The 9,833-nt window shown below is 37.0% G+C and overlaps 1 pseudogene; it reads left to right on the top strand.

The window, feature by feature from the left end:
• The first annotated feature begins 8,292 nt into the window (after window positions 1-8,292).
• On the top strand, window positions 8,293-8,958 carry LOC140523788 (elongation factor 1-beta pseudogene; annotated as a pseudogene).
• The last annotated feature ends 875 nt before the right edge of the window (window positions 8,959-9,833 follow it).

Raw genomic sequence — 9,833 nt, forward strand, 5'->3', positions numbered from 1 at the left:
GGTTGGCATAGTGCCCAGCACATGATTGGTGCGATATAAATGCTTATACCCTTCTCCTCCTTTCTTTGCCAACCTTTCTATGCTCTCCATTTCTCATTTTAAGCTACTTCCTTCTTTAACCTCATATAAAGGAACACCTGAACTCCCTGTTTTCATAACAAGGAAAAGACAAACAAGGAAACTAAACAACCTCCCCACTCCCAAACCTGATATATTATTGTAATATAATGGCAGGAGGAAAAAATTTGTACAGAAGCCAGTCAGATCCAATGTAGTTCTCCTAGCAGTTGGAACTGGCTTGACTACCAGATGTATAACACTAACTCTGTGTATGTAAAGTTCTAAATGGGTATGATAAAGAAGAGAAGAACCCTATTTAGTGTCACATATAACCCTAGTGAGTGAGGTTAGAGGAAGGAAAGCATGTGGATTATTTTGTAAAGGAGAGGCCATATAAATTTTATGGAAGAGTAAAGATGCTCTGGCTGGTGGTGTGATAGGCAAGCCTGGAAACTGAGTTCTATATTGTCCAGATAAAAGAAATACATTGGAGCATAGGATATGGAGCTAGAAAGAACCTTAGGAATCATTTACCCTAACTCTTTCATTTTTCAAATGAGGAAACTGAGACCCAGAGAGCTTTGCACAAGCCTCTGATTCCAAATCTGGTGTTCCTCCCACTCTAGTATACCACTGAGGATTCTCTGGTGGAGTAGTAGAAAGGGTGCTTAGTAAAAGCGTAGATTATTGGAGTTAGGGAGCATGGTTTTAGACTGTGATGCCCCATTGAACCAATATGCCTCTGTCCATTCCCTCAAACCCTCTGGAAAATTTTGTAAATGAGAACTCCAAGTACTATGTGAAAATTTTCTCCTCTGTCCTATCAGTTCTGTAATGGGGCAAATCTGCATATTGGATCACAGACTGCGTAACAAAAGATAATTATATTACAGTTAAGTAAATGAGGATAAATTGAGTTCCTCAGAAGAAAACTGCTTTATACACTGAAAGTATTGTGATTAGTTCTCAGGAATGGGATCTGCAAAGAAAAAGAGATAATGCTGCAGGAAAAAAAAATATGCTGGAGTTGTTTTTTAAGCAGCTTATACAGTGAATCCTATTGGAGCAGTGAGTCAGAAGACCTGGGTTCAAGTCTTGACTCTGACACTGATTAGCTGTTTCACTGTGGGCAAGTCACAGTCTCTATGATCCTCAAGTAGATTGGATTGTATATTTATTGAATTGAATTTTAAAGTACAATTTTGTGGCTCAAATCTTTCTCCCCTACTGATTTTTACTTTGTTCATTGTTCAATTGCAAACTCTAAAAGGACAGGGCTCAGGTCTTAATTATATTTATACTCCTATATCCCAGACTTAACAACATCCTCTGCACATAATAGGTACTTTATGTTTGTTGATGAATATGCCAGAGATTAACATCTGAAAACTATAAAATTTGGTCCAAAGACGAGCTTAGAAGATTAGAATTCTATTTCTTCTTAACTCTGCTTTCTTCCTCATCAATCTTTTTAAAAATTCTATGACTGACAGTTTAACTGGTTGCTTCTCTTGATTCATTGACCTAGACATCACTTTCCTCACTCCCTTTTCCTGGATTTCCCTAGTCTTCTACCCTTCAAACCCCATTTCCCATAAGGCAAACTTTAAAAGAGACCTTTGGCCTAACTTTTTACCTTGACTTTGCCCTCTCCCCATCACCACTAAAGTAGCTGTGCCCTCCCTCCCCCCCCCCCCCCACGAGGGACTTCCTTCCTTCTACCAGACGACTCCTAACTCAAACACACCCCTTACATTTTCCGTTCCCTCACAACTGCTCCTTTCAATGTAAGAATTCTTTCTCTTGTTTTTGAATTTATATATTTTTTAAATTAACATGCATTTATTTTCTTCCCCTTGTACCTTCCCCCAATTGAAAAAAAAGTCCAACAACAAATGCTAAATCCTCATAATAAATATATGTAGTCAAACAAAACAAATTCGTCACTGGCCATTTTCAAAAACATGCCTCATTGTGAACTTTGAGTCTATCGCCTCTCAGTCTGACAGTGGGTAGCATGCTTCATCCTTGGCCCTCTGCTTAGGCAGGCATTGATCAGAGCTCTTACATCTTTCAAAGGTGTTTGTCTTTTTAATGTTGTTGTTATCATATAACTGTTCTTCTAGGTTCTGCCCATTTTGCTTTGCATGAGTTTATATAAATCTTCCCAGGCTGCTCTGAAACTGTCTCCTTAATAATAATATTCCATTATATTCCCCTACCATAATTTATTTAGCCAGTTTCCAACTGATTGCCAACCTTTCAGAGTCAAGGTCTTTTCTACCGCAAAAAAGGGCTGTTGTAAATATTTCTACACATATGAGTCCCTTGGTCACTTTGGATATAGGCTTTGTAGGGGTATAGATGAATGAAAGGTTATACACAGTTCATGGAGGTTGGGGGCACAATTCCAAATTGTTTGGGATCAATTCATAGAGCAACAACAGTAGATTGGCCTGCTTACTGTCCTGCAGTCCATTTAACATTTGTCATTTTCCTTTTTTTGTCAACTTAGTTACTTTAATTTGCATTTTTCTAATTATTAATAATTTGGAGCATTTTTTCATGTGGCCATGGATAAGTGGGAATTCTTGCTTTGAAAAATGCCCCAAATGCAAGAATTCTTAACCTACAATAGATTTATTTTATGTAGGTCTGCTCCTGCCAGATTTAAGGATTAAAGAACAACTGACTTCAGGAAAGACTTAAGGCAGGAAGGGAAGAAGGAATAAATTGTCTTTTGAGTAAACTGTTAATCCTGGAATTTAGATTGCAAAGCACATTCTGAAATACTAATAGCTTATATTTATACAGTGCTTTAAGTTATGCAAAGTGCTTTTCTCACCCTAGAATTGTGAACAAGGTTTTATCCTTATTTTACAGAAGCAGAAACTAAGCATCAGAGAAGTAAAATGACTTATGCTTGGTCATAACCGAGTCAAGACTTTCATAAGTCTTCTGATTCCAAGCCCAACTGCTACACTGGGCTGCCACTAAATCTTCTCAGACCTGATCAAAATTCCATAAATGGGAATTTCAGGTCACGTATAACAATTTTATTTGTTGTCATCTGAATTCCATGATGTTGAGATTTTGCATTTAGGTCATAGATTGCATAGCCAATCACTCGATGAACTCAATTCATTAAGCATGCCTTGAATAGTACACACTGGTCACTGTGCCAAATACTGGGGATATTGATTATTATAACTGGAAGAGTAAGGCAAAGACACTTGCATAAAGCTCTTGTTTGGTGGACAATGACTGTCCAGTGTCTTGGCCTGTGTAAAAGACAATAAAAAAGCTGCCATGGGAGAGCTTGGGAGAGGAGAGATCATTCATTGGTCTTTTGGCTCCCAGCTTCCAGAGAGGAGACTTGGATTTCAGATTTATTTCAAGGGGAAATTCTCTGAATTTTGCGCTGGGGATAAGAACATGACTGAGGTGCAATCTGCTCTACATGCTGGCTTTGTACCAGAGTCCTTCTCTCTCTTCAAGGGACCTTCTTCCTAAGAGAACCTGGAACTGTGTATTTTCTTTCTCAAAGCTGGAAGCCAGAAGACCAAGATATCTCCTCTCTTCAATGCTCAATAACTCCACAACAGCTTCAGGCCTGAAGCACTAAGCAATTTTTCTCCACCATTGAACATTTAAGCATTTAAATTACTTTGTAGAAGAAAAAAATGAAACCAACCTTGACCCTTGACCTCTACCTGTATTATGGCCAAGTAAAAATGTCAGAAACTGAGGGCCTCTGAAGAAAGCTTCTATGTACATTCACAATATAGTAATTGGTAGTAGGATTTCAACAGGCACAAAAGAAGGGAAAAAGAATGATTGGGGAACTATAAAAGCAGGAAGTCAGGGAAGTGAGAATGAATGCTGAGATCTCCAGAGCCATTAGATGAATGAGTACATATTGGGAACTGTGGGAGCTAAAATGAATTAGAAATCTTTTGATTACAGATGCAGAGCAGGAAGGGGGCCTTAAATGCTATCTAGTCTAACCTTATCTTTTTTACAGATAAGGAAACTGAGGTCCAAAGAAGAAAAGGGACTTGTTCAAAATCACATAGGTAATAAATGGATTAGCTAGGATTCAAATCCAGTTAATTTGACCTCAAATCCTTCATCCTTCTCTTTGTGTTAGGTTGGATAACATCAACCTGAATTTAAATGAAAACAGTCAATACAACAAAATTGAGGTCTTTAATCACAGTAAGTGAGCTGCAATTTACAACTCACAACAAGTTCTGGGGTACCCAAGGAGGGGGCTGGGAACAGGGTTTATATAGGGTACTAAGGCAGAGAGAATGACTAGGCTGAAGATGGGAGGGGTTAGGCACCTCACTAGGTAAACTGTTTTGCATAACAAACTAACGTCCATAAAGAAAGTTTGGGAATCTCTGGAGGGGAGAGTTTGGGAGATTTGTAAAATAATCTGAGGCTGGGAGTAACTAAATCTGGTCAGCCCCAGGCAATTCATTGGCCTGGGAAGGAGGTCTGCTTCTGTCTGTTCTTAGTCTACCCTGCTTGTCAATAAATTGACTGGGTGAGTGGTTGGTGGTAGAGGGGCATGTGAATGTCTAAACACTTCCCCTCTTTGGGTCTTAGTCTTCTCATCTATAAAATAAGGAAGCTGGTCTAAATGGTCCTATTCACCTCTAATCTTCTAATAGTCTGTGACTCTGAGTGACTTTGACCAAAGATTTACCTGGGCAATATGTACCGCTAAAAAGTCAGTTGATATTTCTTGTAACATGGCCCTCCTATTCACTCACACCTGAAAAAATGCTAACCTACAATAGGTAGGGAGAACTTTGTTTTCCCTCAAATGTATTTACTTCCCCGACAGCATGATTCAAGCCTGCTAACAGGTGAGCTGTTTGCACTTCAGAAATTTACAGTTCCAGTTAGGATATTTTTGATGGAATTTGGTATACTCTTTGCAATGCAGCCAGCTGATTCATACTCTCTCCTGAAGGTTATGAGTCTCCATGTGACATTGGGAAGTATAGGTCTGAGCCATTAAAAGAGAAGTGTGTAAAATGCAGTCTGGCTCTATAGGAGTTACAAGAGCTTAAAGTATTTCATTTTATTCCATGTCTTTAGTTATATTTGAAGCTTTTTAGTACCAGTAGTTCTTTTTTACTCCCCTTCACTTTTGATGAAATGGCTGTCTACTGCGTTCAAACAAGCAAAAAACCCCTCAAACACACATACAGTTACAGCACAAAGTGATACCAGGTAACTGTTAGTAGATGGAAGCTTTTTTTTTTTTTTTTTTTTAGGTGTAGACCAGGGATAAGGAACCTGTGGCCTAGAGGCCATATGTGGCTTTCTATATCCTTACATACAGAATCTGTAAAATTTGGATTCATTCAAAAGGCCACACCGAAGGATCTAAAAGGCCACAGGTTTCCTACCCCTGGTTTAGACCTATGATTTCATTAGTGTTTTGGAATTCGCAGTTGGGAAACACTTGTCCACAGATGCAGATCAGCAACTGGTTTGTACCCAAATCATAGAGAGTTATCTTGGAGCGTGGAAAGGTTCTGTCCTTGTCCTATAGGAAGCACGTATCAAATCTAGGCTTGAATCCAGGCCCTCCTGACTTCAAGGCCCTTGATATATTAATCAATAAGCATTTAATAAGTGCCTACCCTGGGGGTACAAGGACAAAGATGGAAAAATTCATGCTCTTTAGAAATTTATGTTCTAACAGAAGAGAGAATATGTTCATATGTAGATAGCTAAACATTACCTACAAAACTAATATATGAGTATTTTGGAAGGGTGGGCACTAGTAGCTGGGAGGATCAGGAAAGACTTCATGTAGAAAGTGGTGACTGAGCTAAATTTTGAAGGGACCCATGTATATGTATGCATGTATGCATGTATGTGTATTTTAAAAATTCTAGACCTTAACAAATAAAATTTTTCTTTACAGTTTTAGAGTTTAAATAAGTTATCTGGTGTATGTATTCTAATTTAAGGATCACAAATAAAATATTGACTGTCCCCAGTGCCTGAGAAGTGGGTTAGTATAAAAGCATCATCAATGATTACGAAGGAAATATGACTCTACCATGATGGGAGTAAGTTACCTGGAATTTTCTGAGGTGGGATGTACAACAAGGCAAGTCTTTTCTGAAGTTTGGCTGATTATAGGTTCTCATCAACTATATAAATGCCAAATGAATTATGGAGAATGAATGCAATGCACTGTGGCTAGACTATAATGAGATGATGGATTTGAAGAATTCAGAGAAACATAAGAAAATTTACATGAAGTAAAAGAAAAGTGAAAGTAAATAAAATAAATAAAGAAAGAAATATATTAAAGAAAAGTGAAGTAAATAAAATGAGGAAAACATTATGCATGATGAGTAGAACATGCAAATGGCAAGAAGGAAAAAAAAACCTGAATGGATTTGACCAAGCTTGATTCCCAAGAACAGTTAATAAAATGCATTTCCCTCTTCTCTTTGCAGAGGTGGGAGGTTATATAAATATATATATGAGGAATATAAAATATACTGCCATGTCTTGAGGAGCCCCAGTCGTGCTGCTTAATTTCCTTAATCTGCTCCACCTTCATACCAGTTGCTTGCCTCTGGCTGGTAATATCCTATCCTCTCCTCATTTTCCCTGCCCTTTCTATCTCCCTTTTGTATTTTGTCTTCCTCTAATAGAATGTAAGCTGTCTGAGAATAAGGACTGTCTTGTTTTTGTGTTTTTGTACCTCTAGCACTTAACACAATGCCTGGCACATAGTAAGAGTTTAATAAATGTTTTAGCTATCCATCCATCTCTCTGCCTGCCTGTCTCTTCATCCAAACGTTAATAATAATGACAATGTTTAGCATTTATGTAGTGCTCTAAGGTTTACAAAATACAAATATTTCATTTTATCCTTGCAAACGATTTCGAGAGGTGTGTTATTATTATCCCAATTTTATAGATTAAGAAGCTGAAGGAGACAGAGTTTAAGTGATTTACTCAAGGTCACGTAGCTGGCAGGACTGAAACTCAGGTCTGCTTGACTCCATTTCTAACTCTTTTTATCTATGTATCTGTATCTGTGTATGTATGTATATATGTATCTATCTATCTAGCCTACTAGACTATTGATAAGTTGGTTGGTTTTACCGAACTCCTTTTTTTCCCTCTTTCTTTTGAAATATTTCTTAAAAGGATAACTTGCTAGGTTAAGGAGGAAGAGATTTATTTGGAAATCAGATAACAAAAAAGAAAAGTTATCAATAAAAATTTAAAAAAAATTAAAATTTGCTTCTGTATGTATGTATATTTGAATTAATTGCCATCAGAACTTCACTCACTCACTGCCAAAAACTAACCAAATATAATTGATGAATGTTGAAAGTCCTTTAAGATACTTAGATGAAAAGGGCTTTACAGTTTGCAGAAATTTCTGGATTAACAATGGTTATAACATTTTCATTGCTGTGTCGATCTATGAATCTGTGAATTCTCTGGTATAGGGAATTCAGAGTGAAGGAACTGCTTGTACCAATGCAGATTGGCAACTGTTCTTCAACTTATTGACTTAGAAAGTTGTCTACAGCAGTGAGACGTCCCTTGACTTGTCCAGGTTCACACAGTCAGTATATGTCAGAGGTGAGACTTCAACCCAGGTTTTCTTGTCTCTGATTCCAGCTTTTTATCACTATATTACATTGTCTTTCCATAAAATCATGGAACCAGAGAATTCCAGAGTTGGAAGGGACCTCAAGTGTTATGTTGTATAACCATTAGTTAAAGTATGAAACCTGTTTACAGTATTCGTGATTATGCAGCCTCCACTTGAAGATCTCTAATAATGGGAAAACTCACTATTCCTGGTGGCATCTCATTCCATTTTTGGACAGCTCCAATTGTTAAAATGCATATGTTGAGTCATCTTTTTACTTCTATCAGTTCCACCATTAAGGACTAGGTAGAATCAATCTAACTTTTCCTCTAAATGAAAAAAAAAGTAAATATTGGAAGAACAATTACCACCTCTCCTAAATCTTCTAACTAAATATTCCAAGTCCTTCAACTCATAATTGTAAGGCATCGTAAGGCACACTGTTCTGACTCTTTTCCTCTCGTTCATTAATCAGTGACCCTCCTAAAACTTGCTAAAAACAGACACCTCCAGGTATGATTATAGAGTGATCTGCTTTCCTCCTTTCTCCCCCTACTCCAACTGCACCTGCAGACATCATGGGCTTTGGAGACACTTGAAAGTCTTCAGTATCTTAACAACTTTCTGGTGAACAAGAGCTGTAGAGAAGATTATGTACCATCACGGGCTGACACTGCAATATTTGAACCAGTCTCAGGTTTACTATCTATCATCTTGTACCATGTTCTCTGTTAATATAACCATGTTAAGTCTTACACGAAACAAAAGGCAAGCTTGCCAGGAATAAACAAAGCTTTCAACAAGTAGGGGTCTGCTGCTGTAAGAGATACTGTGGTTGAGCTACATATGGCAAAGATGATATTGATCTTGGGATCTGAGGAAGAGGAAAGAGAAGCAAAGAAACTAAGAGAAATATGTCTTGCTCAGTATAAATCAAAGAAATTTAAAAAAACCCCAAATGATGCAATTGTTGTGAAATCTTTGCTCTTACTGGACATAAAATCAGAGGATAATGAGACAGATGTGTATGGCAAAATTGGAGGAATGTATCAGAAACATTTGGGCATAAAGATTGGTCTGGGAATTTTCTAAACTAGTTCCAGTGGGGAATGGCATAAAGAAAACTTCAAACACAATATGTAGTCAGAGGTGACAAAATTGGAACTGATATGCTAGAGGAATCCATGGATGTTGCTACTTTCAGTAATATCTAAATTTGCCATCCTTGAAAAAATACATTTAAATAAAAGTATTTACAAGCAATACTACCTTATGATTCTCTGATTTTCTTAATATCAGAGTTAGATAGTCTCATTCTATTTTCATACTCTAATAGGCAATTTTAAAATTTATTACCTTCATTTCCTTCAATCAAACCACTTTTCCAGCCTACATGATTTCCTATTTTCTATAGAATCCATGTCCAGACTTTATTTTGTCATTCAAACACCTTAATAATTTTCCTCCTTATTCTCTTAGAAAAAAAGAGAGAGTACAACAGAACTTAGTAAGTCATTCTGGACATTGTTCTTCTCTTAATACAACATAAGTTCCAATTAGCTCTCCTTTTTTTTTCTCTCTTTTTTTTTTTTACTACAACATTATACTTCTGACTCATATTAAACTTACACTTTTAAAATCCCACTTTCCACACATAAATTGCTGTCACATCTCATATCCCCTAATGTGGATTTGCACAGTTAATTTTTTTGAACCCAATTGGTAAACTTAAAATTTTGACATTAATTTTGATTGCAGTCACTTCAGTGTCTGTGACAGCATTTAAAGTCTTTCCTGGTACTGGTTATGCCACAAATCATATATGCTATTTTTGTCAACCTTGTCATTGAAATTTGATAAATATATGTTAGATGAATTCTTCCAAGTCATGATGAGAATAAAGCTTGGAGAACAAATTATGGTCTTCTGGGTGTAATGAAAGATTATTGTGACTTAAGCAGTGATGAACAGGAAGAAATCAGGGAAGCTAGAACAAATGTGTACGAACTGATGCAGCACAAAATAAGCAAAGTCAGGAGAAGAATTTATTGGAATCATAGTAGTATAAAGGAAAGCAAGCCTCAGAGATGTCAAAGCTCTGCGCATTGCTATATCCAAC

The sequence above is a fragment of the Notamacropus eugenii genome, chromosome 2 (assembly GCF_028372415.1).
Source record: "Notamacropus eugenii isolate mMacEug1 chromosome 2, mMacEug1.pri_v2, whole genome shotgun sequence".
In the NCBI taxonomy this organism is placed as follows: domain Eukaryota; kingdom Metazoa; phylum Chordata; class Mammalia; order Diprotodontia; family Macropodidae; genus Notamacropus; species Notamacropus eugenii.